Genomic DNA, 16,302 nt, shown 5'->3' on the forward strand with positions numbered 1-16,302 from the left:
TTTCTGAACGCCCAGGATGCTAGCAGACTGGCGTTAAACGCCCAGAAGGTGCATCTTTCTGGCGTTTAACGCCCAGAAGATGCTCCTTTCTGGCGTTTAACGCCTAGAAGGCTACCCTTACTGGCGTTAAACGCCCAGTGGGTGCTTCTTTTGGGCGTTTAACGCCCAAAGTGTTTCTTACTGGTTTTCTCACGCCAGTGAGCTTCCAAATTTCCCTGTAACTCTGTGACTTCAACCAATTGCTATTTCACCTTTGAAGATACTTGAACTTAAACCTGTAAAGAAAAGAAAATTTATTTAATTAGTAAATAAACTTATGAAATGGCTGGGTTGCCTCCCAGCAAGCGCTTCTTTAATGTCATTAGCTGGACTATCACTGATCTTCAATTAAGTCTCAGTCTTGAGCATTCTTGCTCGAAATTACCTTTAAGATAGTGTTTAACTCTTTGTCCATTAACAATAAACTTTTTGTTAGAGTCACTATCCTGAAGTTCTATGTATCCATATGGTGATACGCTTGTGATTACATATGGACCTCTCCACCGGGATTTTAGTTTCCCAGGGAATAATTTGAGCCTTGAATTAAATAGCAGAACTTTCTGTCCTGACTCAAAGACTCTTGATGACAATTTCTTATCATGCCACCTTTTTGCTTTCTCTTTGTAGATTTTTGCATTCTCGAAAGCATTGAGTCTAAATTCCTCTAGCTCATTCAACTGGAGCAATCGTCTTTCTCTAGCTAACTTGGCATCAAGGTTCAGGAATCTGGTTGCCCAGTAGGCCTTGTGTTCTAGTTCCACTGGCAAGTGACATGCCTTTCCATACACAAGCTGGTATGGAGAGGTCCCTATGGGGGTCTTGAATGCTGTTCTGTATGCCCACAGAGCATCATCCAAGCTTCTTGCCCAATCCTTTCTACGGTTAATTACAGTCCGTTCTATGATTCTTTTAAGTTCTCTATTTGAGACTTCAGCTTGCCCATTAGTTTGTGGGTGATATGGAGTAGCCACTCTGTGGTTAACTCCATAACGTACCAGAGCAGAGTAAAGCTGTTTATTGCAGAAATGAGTGCCCCCATCACTGATTAACACTCTAGGGATACCAAATCTGCTGAAAATATGTTTCTGGAGGAATTTTAACACTGTTTTAGTGTCATTAGTGGGTGTTGCAATAGCCTCCACCCATTTGGATACATAATCCACTGCCACCAGAATATAATTGTTTGAGTATGATGGTGGGAAGGGTCCCATGAAGTCAATGCCCCATACATCAAACAACTCAATCTCCAAGATTCCTTGTTGAGGCATGGCATAACTGTGAGGTAGGTTGCCTGATCTTTGGCAACTGTCACAATTAAGCACAAATGCTCGGGAATCTTTATAGAGAGTAGGCCAGTAGAAGCCACTTTGGAGGACTCTTGTGGCTGTTCGCTCACTTCCAAAATGTCCTCCATATTGTGATCCATGGCAGTGCCATAAAATCTTTTGTGCTTCTTCCTTAGGCACACATCTACGGATTACTCCGTCTGCACATCTCTTGAAGAGATATGGTTCATCCCAAAGATAGTACTTTGCATCTGTGATTAATTTTTTTGATTGCACCCTACTGTACTCTTTGGGTATGAATCTCACTGCCTTGTAGTTTGCAATGTCTGCAAACCATGGCACTTCCTGGACGGCAAAGAGTTGCTCATCCGGAAAAGTTTCAGAGATCTCAGTGAGAGGGAGGGACGCCCCTTCTACTGGCTCTATTCGGGACAAATGATCTGCTACTTGATTCTCTGTCCCTTTTCTGTCTCTTATTTCTATATCAAACTCTTGCAGAAGCAACACCCATCTGATGAGTCTGGGTTTTGAATCCTGCTTTGTGAGTATATATTTAAGAGCAGCATGATCAGTGTACACAATCACTTTTGATCCTACTAAATAGGATCTGAATTTGTCAATGGCGTAAACCACTGCAAGTAGCTCTTTTTCTGTGGTTGTGTAATTCTTCTGTGCATCATTTAGAACACGGCTAGCATAATAAATGACGTGCAGAAGCTTGTCATGCCTTTGTCCCAGCACTGCACCAATGGCATGGTCACTGGCATCACACATCAATTCAAATGGTAATGTCCAGTCTGGTGCAGAGATGATTGGTGCTGTAACCAATTTAGCCTTCAGAGTCTCAAATGCCTGCAGACACTCTTTATCAAAGATAAATGGCGTGTCAGCAGCTAGCAGGTTGCTCAGAGGTTTGGCGATTTTTGAAAAATCCTTTATAAACCTCCTATAGAATCCTGCATGCCCCAGAAAGCTTCTGATTGCCTTAACATTAGCAGGTGGTGGTAATTTTTCAATTACTTCTACCTTAGCTTGATCCACCTCTATTCCCTTGTTCGAAATTTTGTGCCCAAGGACAATTCCTTCAGTCACCATAAAGTGACATTTTTCCCAGTTTAAAACCAGGTTAGTCTCTTGGCATCTTTTCAGAACAAGTGCTAAATGGTTAAGGCAGGAGCTGAATGAGTCTCCAAATACTGAAAAGTCATCCATGAAGACTTCCAGGAATTTTTCCACCATATCAGAGAAAATTGAGAGCATGCACCTTTGAAAGGTTGCAGGTGCATTGCACAGGCCAAATGGCATCCTTCTATATGCAAATACTCCAGATGGGCATGTGAATGCCGTTTTCTCCTGATCCTGGGGATCTACTGCAATTTGATTATAACCTGAATATCTATCCAGGAAGCAGTAGTATTCATGACCTGCTAGTCTTTCTAGCATTTGGTCTATGAATGGTAAAGGAAAATGATCCTTTCTGGTGGCTGTATTGAGCCTTCTGTAATCAATGCACATACGCCACCCTGTAACTGTCCTTGTAGGAACCAGTTCATTTTTTTTATTATGAACCACTGTCATGCCACCTTTCTTAGGGACAACTTGGACAGGGCTCACCCAGGGGCTGTCAGAAATAGGATAAATAATCCCAGCCTCTAGTAATTTAGTGACCTCTTTCTGCACCACTTCTTTCATAGCTGGATTTAGCCGCCTTTGTGGTTGAACCACTGGCTTGGCGTCATCCTCCAGTAAGATCTTGTGCATGCATCTGGCTGGGCTAATGCCCTTAAGATCACTGATGGACCACCCAAGAGCTGTCTTGTGTGTCCTTAGCACTTGAATTAGTGCTTCCTCTTCCTGTGGTTCTAAGGTAGAACTTATAATTACAGGAAAGGTATCACCTTCTCCTAGAAATGCATATTTCAGGGATGGTGGTAATGATTTGAGCTCGGGTTTTGGAGGTTTCTCCTCTTCTTGAGGGATCTTCAGAGGTTCTATTATCTTCTCTGATTCCTCCAAATCAGGCTGAACATCTTTAAAGATGTCCTCTAGCTCTGATTCGAGACTCTCAGCCATATTGACCTCTCTTACCAGAGAGTCAATAATATCAACACTCATGCAGTCATTTGGGGTGTCTGGATGTTGCATGGCTTTGACAACATTCAGCTTAAATTCCTCCTCATTGACTCTCAAAGTTACTTCCCCTTTTTGGACATCAATGAGGGTTCGGCCAGTTGCTAGGAAAGGTCTTCCTAGAATGAGAGTTGCACTCTTGTGCTCCTCCATTTCCAGCACCACAAAGTCAGTAGGAAAGGCAAATGGCCCAACCTTGACAATCATGTCTTCAATCATGCCTGATGGGTATTTAATGGAGCCATCAGCAAGTTGAAGACATATCCTGGTTGGTTTGATTTCTTCAGTCAAACCAAGCTTTCTGATAGTAGATGCAGGTATTAGATTGATACTTGCCCCAAGATCACATAAAGCTTGCTTGGTACAAGCACCCTCTAATGTGCATGGTATCATAAAGCTCCCAGGATCTTTAAGCTTCTCAGGTAAGCTTTTCAGAATGACTGCACTGCATTCTTCAGTGAGGTAAACTTTTTCAGTTTCCCTCCAATCCTTCTTATGACTTAAGATTTCTTTCATGAACTTAGCATAAGATGGTATTTGCTCAAGTGCTTCTGCAAACGGAATCTTTATTTCAAGAGTCCTGAGATAGTCTGCAAAGCGGGCAAATTGCTTATCCTGTTCCGCTTGGCGGAGTTTTTGAGGATAAGGCATCTTGGCTTTGTATTCCTCAACCTTAGTTGCTGCAGGTTTATTACCTACAGAAGTGGGTTGGGAAGCCTTTTTAGAAGGGTTGTTATCAGCACTTGTATGTGACTGATCACCCACTGGCGTTTGAATACCAGGGGTGGAAGCTGGGGTGGCGTTAAACGCCACCTCCTTGCTTGTTACTGGCGTTTGAACGCCAGAACCATGTTCCCTTTGGGCGTTCAACGCCGGATACATGCTTGTTTCTGGCGTTGAACGCCAGGAATGAGCATGGTCTGGGCGTTCAGCGCCAGCATCATTCCTCTCTGGGCTCTGATTGTCCTCAGAGGGATTTTGAGTAGACATCTGTTCATTTCTTGGCTTCCTGCTGCTTTGAAGTGAGGTATTTAATGTTTTCCCACTTCTTAATTGAACTGCTTGGCATTCTTCTGCTATTTGTTTTGATAGTTGCTTTTCTGTCTGCTTTAATTGCACTTCCATATTCCTGTTAGCCATTCTTGTTTCCTGTAATATTTCCTTGAATTCAGCTAGCTGCTGAGTTAGAAAGTCTAATTGCTGATTGAATTCATTAGCCTGATCTATAGGACTGAGTTCAGCAGTTACTGTTTTAGCTTCATCTCTCATGGAAGATTCACTGCTTAGGTACAGATGCTGATTTCTGGCAACTGTATCAATAAGCTCTTGAGCTTCTTCAATTATTTTTCTCATATGTATAGATCCACCAGCTGAGTGGTCTAGAGAAATCTGAGCTTTTTCTGTAAGCCCATAGTAGAAGATGTCTAATTGCACCCACTCTGAAAACATTTCAGAGGGGCATTTTCTTAGCATCTCTCTGTATCTCTCCCAGGCGTCATAAAGGGATTCATTATCTCCTTGTTTGAAGCCTTGGATGCTTAGCCTTAGCTGTGTCATCCGTTTTGGAGGGAAATAGTGATTCAGGAATTTTTCTGACAGCTGTTTCCATGTTTTTATGCTGTTCTTAGGCTGGTTATTTAACCACCTTTTAGCTTGATCTTTTACAGCAAATGGAAACAGTAATAATCTGTAGACATCCTGATCTACTTCCTTATCATGTACTGTATCAGTAATTTGCAGAAATTATGCCAGAAACTCTGTAGGTTCTTCGTGTGGAAGACCAGAATACTGGCAGTTTTGCTGCACCATGATAATGAGCTGAGGATTCAGCTCAAAGCTACTAACTCCAATGGAGGGTATACAGATACTACTCCCATATGAAGCAGTAGTGGGGTTAGCATATGACCCCAGAGTCCTCTTGGACTGTTCATTCCTACTTGCTTCCATATTGGATTATAAGAGATAATTTATATGTTGATTTAGAAAAATGGAATAAGTAAAAACAAAATATATAAAAAGAAGTTAAAAATATATTTTTTTTTCTTTGAAAAATTTTTTCGAAAAATTTGAAATTAAAATCGGAAATATTTCGAAAAAGTAGTTCAAAATTAGTTAGAAAATATAAATTTTTTTTTGAATTTTGGATTTTATGATGAAAGAGAAAAACACACAAAAGACACAAGACTTAAAATTTTTAGATCTAGTGCTCCTTATTTTCGAAAATTTTTGGAGGGAAAACACCAAGGAACACCAAACTTAAAAATTTTAAGATCAAGACATAAGAAAAACTCAAGAACACCTTGAAGATTGACAAGAACACCAAGAACAAAAAGGAAGAACACCAAACTTAAAATTTTTAGAAAACTTTAATAAAATTTTCGAAAATTATATCAAAATTAACAAGAAAACACCAAACTTAAAGTTTGGCACAGATTAAATCAAGAAAAATTATTTTTGAAAAAGATTTTCAAAAGAACTGGTGCCCAATTGCCAAGAACATAAGCCAACGCTATAACCAACTGAGTTAAAAATGTAATGTATTTTAAAGATATATTATTTTTGTGGATAAAAGTATAATTTTTGAAATTTAATGTTTTGAAAAAGCACAAGAAAAACAAGAAAAGACACAAAACAAGAAAAACTCAAGATCAAACAAGAAAAATAACCAAGAACAACTTGAAGATCAATGAAGAACAAAGGACACAAGTTCGAAAATTTAAAGAAAAATATCAAATATGCAATTAACACCAAACTTAAAATAAGACACTAAACTCACGAAAAATTAACAATTAATTAAGAAAAATAATTTTTTTTGAAAAGAAATTTTTGAAAAGAAACTATCCTATCAGAATTTAATGACTCTATAAAAACAAATTATTCCTAATCTAAGAAATAAAATATGCCTTCAATTGTTCAAACTCAATAATCCCCGGCAACGGCACCAAAAACTTGGTGCACGAATTTGTGATTCGCACAACTAACCAGCAAGTGCACTGGGTCGTCCAAGTAATACCTTACGTGAGTAAGGGTCGATCCCACGGAGATTATTGGTTTGAAGCAATCAATACTTATTTTATTAATCTTAGTCAGGATGCCAATAAAGTTATTTAGATTTAGTTGTAAAAAGCCAAACTATTTAAAATTGTAAGTTGAAATAATAAAGAATACTAGCGTTACTTGTTGTGCAGTACTGGGGAATATGTTGGAGTTTTGGAGATGCTTTGTCCTTTGAACTTCAACTCTTCCTTGAAATCCTTCAACACACGCAAGGCTCCTTCCATGGCAAGCTCTATGTAGGGTGTCACCGTTGTCAGTGGCTACTTCCCATCCTCTCAGTGAAAATGTTCCTATGCTCTGTCACAGCACGGCTAATCATCCGTCGGTTCTCAATCAGGTTGGAATAGAATCCATTGATTCTTTTGCGTCTGTCACTAACGCCCAGCCCTCAGGAGTTTGAAGCACGTCACAGTCATTCAATCCCGGAATCCTACTCGGAATACCACAGACAAGGTTTAGACTTTCCGGATTCTCATGAATGCCGCCATCTATCTAGCTTATACCACGAAGATTCTGTTGGGGAATCTAAGAGATATTCATTCAGTCTGATGTAGAATGGAGGTGGTTGTCAGGCACACGTTCATGGATTGAGGAAGGTGATGAGTGTCACGGATCATCACCTTCTTCACAATTAAGCGCGAATAAACATCTTAGATAAGAACAAGCGTGTTTGAATGGAAAACAAAGGAATTGTATTAAATCATCGAGACACTGCAGAGCTCCTCACCCCCAACAATGGAGTTTAGAGACTCATGCCGTCACAAAGTATGTAATTCAGATCTGAAAATGTCATGAGATACAAGAAATGTCTGTAAAAGTTGTTTAAATAGTAAACTAGTAACCTAGGTTTACAGAAAATGAATAAACTAAGATAATTGGTGCAGAAATCCACTTCTGGGGCCCACTTGGTGTGTGCTGGGGATGAGACTAAAGCTATCCATGAGTAGAGGCCTTTCTTGGCGTCAAACTCCAGGTTATGACGTGTTTTGGGCGTTCAACTCCGGATCATGACGTTTTTCTGGCGTTTAACTCCAGACAGCAACATGAACTTGGCGTTCAACGCCAAGTTGCGTCGTCTAATTTCGTGCAAAGTATGGACTATTATATATTGCTGGAAAGCCCTGGATGTCTACTTTCCAACGCCGTTGAGAGCGCGCCAATTGGACTCCTGTAGCTCCAGAAAATTCATTTCGAGTGCAGGGAGGTCAGGATTCAACAGCATCAGCAGTCCTTTTTCAGCCTAAGTCAGATTTTTGCTCAACTCCCTCAATTTCAGCCAGAAAATACCTGAAATCACAGAAAAATACACACACTCATAGTAAAGTCCAGAAATATGATTTTTGCCTAAAAACTAATATTATTCTACTAAAAACTAACTGAAACATGCTAAAATCTACATGAAATTACTCCCAAAAAGCGTATAAAATATCCGCTCATCAGCAACATAAGGAAACAAGGCTTGATGAGGCAACTCTGCCCTGCCCACGACAAGGGCAGAGCACAAAATTGTGCCTTGGATTAAAGAAGAGCAAAACCTTGCCCTGCCCTCCACAAGGGCAGTATCGGGCCTTCATGGAAAATAAATCAAAGGAAAAAGTTTACCCTTGCTTGCCACAAGAGTCGAACACGGCACAATGAGGAAGCAAGGAACTAGGCCTCATTATGGTGCCAAGAAAGCCAAGGAAAAATAGTAGCGTGTGCATCGGCCAAGTCTCGAACACGGGACTTCAATTTGGAAACACTGCCCTGCCTTCCGCGAGGGCAGGGCAGGATTTTGTTGTGGCACGGCCAGCGCACCAACCTGGCGCACCAGGGCATCATTCGGCAGCACCAGCAGCGCGCACAGGCACCAAAATGGCGCACCAGAAATTTCTGCCCTGCCCTCCGCGAGGGCAGGGCAGCATCCTGCAGCACACACCAACGCACCACGCTCGCACCAAGGCTGCACGCATCAATTTTCTGCCCTGCCCTCCACAAGGGCAGGGCAGCCTCCTGGAAGCTAATTCTTCATGGGCTAAAATTGGATTAAAAATCCAATAAAATTCATTTCTTCACCAAATCAAAAGCCCATCCAAATCCCAAAGATCCAAGAATAGAAAGTGTATAAATAGGAGATAGTTTGATGTAATTAGGACCTTCTTTTCACCTTTTACTTTACTTTTGAACTTTGAATTTTCTTTTGAACTTTGACTTTCATTTTGAGCTTTTGAACTTTCTCTTAGAGACTTCACTGAGATTTCAGAGAATTAGGGAGGAGAATTGATCTCTCTTCTTCCTCGTTCTTGTTTACTTTTCTTGTTTTGAGTTTTGGGTGTGAAGAATTGAGGAAATTCTGTCTCAATCTCCATTCAAAATCTCTTTAATTCATCTTCTGCATAATTAAGTTGAATTTCAATTCCTTTACTGCTTCTTCTTCAATTTCTTGTTAATTGCTTTGTGGGCTTGGATCTGGGAAGGTAATTGAGATCTAGACTTTGCTATCTAGTCTCTTGAGCCCTGAGATCCCATTTTCCTTGTTGGTTCTTTTGTGAACCCTGCTGCACTTTAATTTCAATTTCTGTTTGAATTTTAGTTACTTCCAAGTCCTCTTCTGCTTTATTAATTGTTGCAATTTACTTTCCCTTGCTGAAATTCTGAATTCCCAATCCTCAATTCCCTTTTCTATTCAAGCAATTTATATTTCTTGCACTTTAAGTTACTGCAATTTACATTTCTTGCATTTTAAGTTTCAGTCATTTAATTTCTTGTTCTTTAAGATTCAGCATCCTTTACTTTCCTGCTCTTTAATTTACTGCAATTCTCCCCTCTCCCTTTACATTCCAAGCAATTTAGCTTCTGTTAAAGATAAACCACTCAACCAATACTTGATTCGCTTGACAAATCAACCACTAAACTAAAATTGCTCAATCCTTCAATCCCTGTGGGATCGACCTCACTCCCGTGAGTTTTTATTACTTGATGCGACCCGGTACACTTGCCGGTGAGTTTTGTGTTGGATCGTTTTCCACACATCAAGGAGGAGGAGGAGGAGGAGGAGGAGGAGGAGGAAGCCCCGTAGCGTAAACTAAATGAGTAATATAAATATAATCAATAAAGATTAATACATCGTATAAGAGGAGGCCCGAAGTCTAGAAAAAAAGTTGTAAGCTTCATAGAGAAAAGTATCCGTTCGCAACCTCCTATCCATCCTTTAATTTTCTAAAACTAAATTGATGGGTCTGTTTTCAAAGATGGTACAACAGCCTATTGGTGCAGAATTTACAACCACAAACTAACCGGCAAGTGCACCAGGTCGTACTAAGTAATATCTCAGGTGAGTGAGGGTCGATCCCATGAGGAATAATAGATTAAGCAATAATGGTTAAGTGATTTACTTAGTTAGACTAACAGAAAATGGTGTTTTGAGAGTTAAAACGCATTAATAGTAAATTCAGAAAATCAGAAAGCAAGCAGTAAATTGAGGTGAAATATATTTAGAGAAAACAGTTAAGGCTTTAGAGATATCTATTTTCTGGATTGACTTTTTTTTACTAACTATTTTAATCATGTAAGATTTAATTCATAGCAAACTGTATGTGACTACACCCTAATTCCTTAGACCTTTTTAGTCTCCTCTAAAATTCATCAACCGCCAATTCCTTGGTCACTTAATTCCAATTAGAGGGTGAAGTACAATTCTAGTTTATATGCCACAGAAATCCTAATTACCCAAATATAACAGGATTATATGTCACGTATCCCGTTAAGTCCAGATAATTAGAAATTTAGGAGAATATGTTTTCAAGCTGTTGTTCAAGTAAAGAGCTTTTCCAAGTTATACAAGAACTTAATTAGAACAAGGGTCATACTTCCATTCCACCCAAATTCATAAGATAAAGAACGAAAACAATTCTTGAATTATAAATCAGTATATGAATTAAAATAGAAAAATAATAGTATCAATCCATACAATAGACAGAGACCCTAACCTTAACAATGGAGATTTAATTGCTCATAGTTCAGAGAGAAAAACTAGGATTCGTTAAACTGTAAATTGCGGAATGAGGTAGAAGAGAAGAGAGTACGAAGGGCTGATTCTTTTCCCTTTTATATCTAATCCTAATTAATGTAAAATATATTTTCTAAACTAAATAATATCTTTTTCTAATTATAAATAAAATAAAAGTTTAATAAAAAATTAAATAAATTCTGCATGCAGCCTATGGACGTACATGGGGACCACTTGATTCATTAAGGTCCACGCTAGACTTGGAAATTCCCAAGCTCAGCGTGGAGGAGGCAGTGTTTCCTTTGGCATTCTTCTTGGGTCCATGCTGAACTTGAGAATTTCCAAGTTCAGTGTGGAGGAGACAGTGGCTTCTTCGTTGGTTTTCCTTTGAGTCCACGCTGAACTTGGAAATCCTCAAGTTTAGCGTGGAGGAGGTCGAATCAAATGGAAGAAAAGGGTATACTATTATATATCATTGGAAAGCTCTGGAAGTTAGCTTTCTAATGCCACTAGAATCCCGTCAATTAAACTTCTGTAGCTCAAGTTATTTTTGTTTGAGTGCAAGGAGGTCGGAATTGACAACATCATTCGTTTTATTCTTTTTCTGCCACAAAACTCTGTCAAATCTATCCGAATGCTACCTAAAATAAATAGAAATTGAAAACAACTCAAAGTAGCATTCATAGTGGCTAAACATAATTAAATCTTGACAACACCAAACTTGAATTGTTGCTTGTCCTCAAGCAACCAAAACTAGTATAGGCCTAGGATGTGAATTTGTATGAGAGTGAGAGTTCGATTAAGCTCATATCTCTTCTTGAAGTGGGGTTTACAATTGCAATCCTGAATATGTTTGGCATCTCACTATCCTTTGAATCAGAAGAATGGTACTGCCATTCCGAATTAGAATTCGGATAATATTATGAATTTTCTAATATTTTATGCTTCAGTTTAATCCTTGAACACAGCAAATTTCCTTTAATTTTCTTTTCTTGGGTGCTTTGCACCCTGAGCCTAGCCGTGACTTTAAATGTTTTGTCTCAAGATTTACTTGACACAAAAATATCACAAGTACTTAACTGGAGAACTCTCTTTAAGTTCTGATTTTTCTTTCAGTTACACCCAGACAGTGATGCTCAAAGCCTTGGGCATACTCTGATAAATGCACTTGATCTTGACTCTTGTTGCTCTGTCTCAAGGATTACTTGACACAATTACACCACAAGCATATGACTAGGCGAACAACTCTTTGAGCTTTTAATCATGTCAGACCTCCCTAATCATTGATGCTCAGAGCCTTGGACCTTTGATAAACCACTATATTATGGTTTATCTTATGCTCAATTGAGTGGTTTTTATCAACTCTTTACTCACTTATTTAGACAATTCGCATGTTTTACATTTTCCTTCCTGATTTTGTGCTATGATTGAAAACATGCTTCTTTGATCTTATATTTGCTTATTATTAATCCTCTCTTATTACCATTAGATGCCTTGATATGTGTGTTAAATGTTTTCAGATATTATAGGGCAGGAATGGCTTGGAGGATGGAAAGGAAGCATGCAAAAGTGGAAGGAATACAAGAAGTTGGAGAAACTGCTAAGCTGTCCAGCCTGACCTCTTCGCACTCAAACGGCTATAACTTTAGCTACATAGGTCCAAACGACGCGGTTCCAGTTGCGTTGGAAAGCTAACGTCCGGGACTTCGATTTGATATATAATTTTCCATAGCTACCCCGAAGTTAGGCGACGCGAACGCGTGAATGACGCGTCCGCATCGCATCTGCGAACAGCAATCCGCGCGGACGCATGGATGACGCCTCCGCGTCACTTGGCCGCAACCTGTACGGACCAGAAAGCACTGGAAGTGACTTTTGGGCTGTTTCTGACCCAGTTTTCGGCCCAGAGAACACATATTAGAGGCTATAAAGTTGGAGAATGCATCCATTCATGAGGGAGCTTTGATAATTCACATTTTAGGCTTTAGATGTAGTTTTTAGGGAGAGAGGCTCTCTCCTCTCTCTTAGGATTTAGGATTAGGATTTTTAGAAATTAGGAATTTATCTCATCTTCTTATCAGGTTCAATATTCCTTTTTCATTACTTGCTTTTCAAATCAGTTTATGAATTCTTCTATGTTACAGATTACTCTTTCGAATTAATGTTATTTGAGGTATTCCAGCTAATATTGCTTTCTTTTATTTATGTTATTGATTATTCCCAATCTGAAGAAATTTTTATTCTAGTAGATTTAGTTTCTTTTCCTTTTGGTCTTGGTTAAGAAATCAGTAACTCAGGAGTTATCTTAGCTTGACATAATTGATAACTGTTATCTTTGCTAATTGAACTGAACTTCAATAATCCCAACCTTTTCTTAGGAAATAAATAGGATTCGAAAGTCAAACTAATTAGTCCCTTGACTTTCCTTTGCTTTAGCAAAGGTTAACTAAGTGGAATTAAGATTCAACTTCATTATTATTGATAAGAATAACTAAGTCTGGACTTCCAATTTCTCGTACCTTGCCAAAGGGTTTTGGTGGACGAAATTGTGATCACTTGTTATGTATTTATAAAGGATGTATACTCTGAAGGTATTGTTTATTTTCTTCACAACTCCGTTCAACTAACCAGCAAGTGTACTGGGTCGTCCAAGTAATAACCTTACGTGAGTAAGGGTCGAATCCACAGAGATTGTTGGTATGAAGCAAGTTATGGTCACCTTGCAAATCTCAGTCAGGCAGATTAAACATGATACTTGATTAGATTCAAAATAAATAAAAAGGAATAATAAAAGGGATAGAACACTTATGCAGATTCATTGGTAGGAATTTCAGATAAGCGGATGGAGATGCTGTAGAGCTCTTGGACGCCTGCTCTCCTACTGCTTCTATTCAATCCTTCTTACTCCTTTCCATGGCAAGCTTTGTATAGGGGTTCACCATCAACTGTGGCTACTTTCATTCCTCACGGGGAAATAACCTGTGCGGCTGTCACTCGCACAGCTAACCAGTCTGGAGGCATCACCCATGGCTGATGGCTACATCCCATCCTCGCAGTGAAAACTATGCAACGCACTCTGTCACAGTACGGCTAATCACCGGTTGGTTCCCGCTCCTACTGGAATAGAATCCCTCTTTTGCGTCTGTCACCAACGCCCAGCAGGTTAAAGTTTGAAGCACGTCACGGTCATTCATGATCGGAATCCTACTCGGAACACCACAGACAAGGTTGGACTTTCCGGACTCCCAGGATCCTACTCGGAACACCACAGACAAGGTTGGACTTTCCGGATCCAGATGAATGCCGCCAACTATCTAACTTATACCACGAAGATTCTGTTGGGGAATCTAAGAGATATACATTCAAGCTCTGTTGCATGTAGAACGGACATGGTTGTCAATCACGCGCGTTCATAATTGAGAATGATAATGAGGGTAATCTGACTCATCACATTCATCATGTTCTTGGGTACGAATGAATATCTTGGAATAAGAATAAGAGAGATTTGAATAAAAGAAGATAGAATTTCATTAATACTTGAGGTACAGCAGAGCTCCACACCCTTAATCTATGGTGTGCAGAAACTCCACCGTTGAAAATACATAAGCAAAGAGTTCAGGCATGGCCGAATGGCCAGCCCTCTCTAACGTGATCACAGGATCAAAATACAATCCAGGATGTCTAATACAATAGATAAATGTCCTATATATACTAGACTAGCTACTAGGGTTTACATGAGTAAGTAATTGATGCATAAATCCACTTCCGGGGCCCACTTGGTGTGTGTTTGGGCTGAGCTTGATGAATTCACGTGCTAAGGCATATCTTGGCGTTGAACTCTGAGTTATGACGTGTTTTGGGCGTTCAACTCCGGATCATGACGTTTTTCTGGCGTTTAACACCAGACAGCAGCGTGTACTTGGCGTTCAACGCCAAGTTACGTCGTCATTCTTCGAATAAAGTATGGACTATTATATATTGCTGGAAAGCTCTGGATGTCTACTTTCCAACGCCGTTGAGAGCGCGCCAATTGGAGTTCTGTAGCTCCAGAAAATCCATTTCGAGTGCAGGGAGGTCAGATTCCAACAGCATCAGCAGTCCTTTTGTCAGCCTTCTTCAGAGTTTTGCTCAAGTCCCTCAATTTCAGTCAGAATTTATCTGAAATCACAGAAAAACACACAAACTCATAGTAAAGTCCAGAAATATGAATTTAACATAAAAACTAGTGAAAACATCCCTAAAAGTAGCTTAAACTTACTAAAAACTATATGAAAACAATGCCAAAAAGCGTATAAATTATCCGCTCATCACAACACCAAACTTAAATTGTTGCTTGTCCCCAAGCAACTGAAAATCAAATAGGATAAAAAGAAGAGAATATACTATAAAGTCCAAAATATCAATGAATATTAATTTAATTAGATGAGCGGGACTTGTAGCTTTTTGCTTCTGAACAGTTTTGGCATCTCACTTTTTCCTTTGAAGTTTAGAGTGATTGGCTTCTCTAGGAACTTAGAATTTCGGATAGTGTTATTGACTCTCCTAGTTAAGCATGTTGATTCTTGAACACAGCTACTTATGAGTCTTGGCCGTGGCCCTAAGCACTTTGTCTTCCAGTATTACCACCGGATACACAAATGCCACAGACACATAACTGGGTGAACCTTTTCAGATTGTGACTCAGCTTTGCTAAAGTCCCCAGTTAGTGGTGTCCAGAGCTCTTGAGCACACTCTTTTGCTTTGGATCACGACTTTAACCACTCAGTCTCAAGCTTTTCACTTGGACCTTCATGACACAAGCACATGGTTGGGGACAGCTTGATTTAGCCGCTTAGGCCTGGATTTTATTTCCTTGGGCCCTCCTATCCATTGATGCTCAAAGCCTTGGATCCTTGCTACCCTTGCCTTTTGGTTTTAAGGGCTATTGGCTTTTTCTGCTTGCTTTTTCTTTCTATTTTTTTTCGCCACTTTTTTTTTTTCACTGCTTTTTCTTGCTTCAAGAATCAATTCATGAATTTTTCAGTTCATCAATAACATTTCTCTTTGTTCATCATTCTTTCAAGAGCCAACAATTTTAACACTCATAAACAACAAGATCAAAAATATGCACTGTTCAAGCATTCATTCAGAAAACAAAAATTATTGCCACCACATCAATATAATTAAATTAAATTCACTAATAATTTCGAAAATTATGTACTTCTTGTTCTTTTGAATTAAAACATTTTTCTTTTAAGAGAGGTGAAAGACTAATGGATTTTATTCATAGCTTTAAGGCATGGTTTACACACTAATGATCATGAAGTAGAAACACAAAAACATAGATAAACATAACACTTAAAAACCGAAAACAGAAAGAAAATAAAGAACAAGGAATGAATCCACCTCTTGTGGCGTCTTCTTCTTGAAGGACCAATGATGTTCTTCAACTCTTCTATGTCCCTTCCTTGCCTTTGTTGCTCCTCTCTCATAGCTCTTTGATCTTCTCTTATTTCTTGGAGAGTGAGGGCGTGTTCATGGTGTTCCACCCTTAGTTGTTCCACGTTTTGGCTCAAGTCTTCTAAGGAGGTACTGAGTTGCTCCCAATAGTTATTGGGAGGAAAGTGCATTCCATGAGGCATTTGTTGATGAACTTCCTCATGTTCTCCTTGGGGGCCGTGAGGGACTTCCCTTGTTTGCTCCATCCTTTTCTTGGTGATGGGCTTGTCTTCTTCAATGGAGACATCTCCATCTATGATAACTCCAGCTGAATAACATAGATGGCATATGAGGTGGGGGAAGGCTAGCCGTGCCATGTATGAA

The sequence above is a fragment of the Arachis hypogaea genome, chromosome 9 (assembly GCF_003086295.3).
Source record: "Arachis hypogaea cultivar Tifrunner chromosome 9, arahy.Tifrunner.gnm2.J5K5, whole genome shotgun sequence".
NCBI classification, from domain to species: domain Eukaryota; kingdom Viridiplantae; phylum Streptophyta; class Magnoliopsida; order Fabales; family Fabaceae; genus Arachis; species Arachis hypogaea.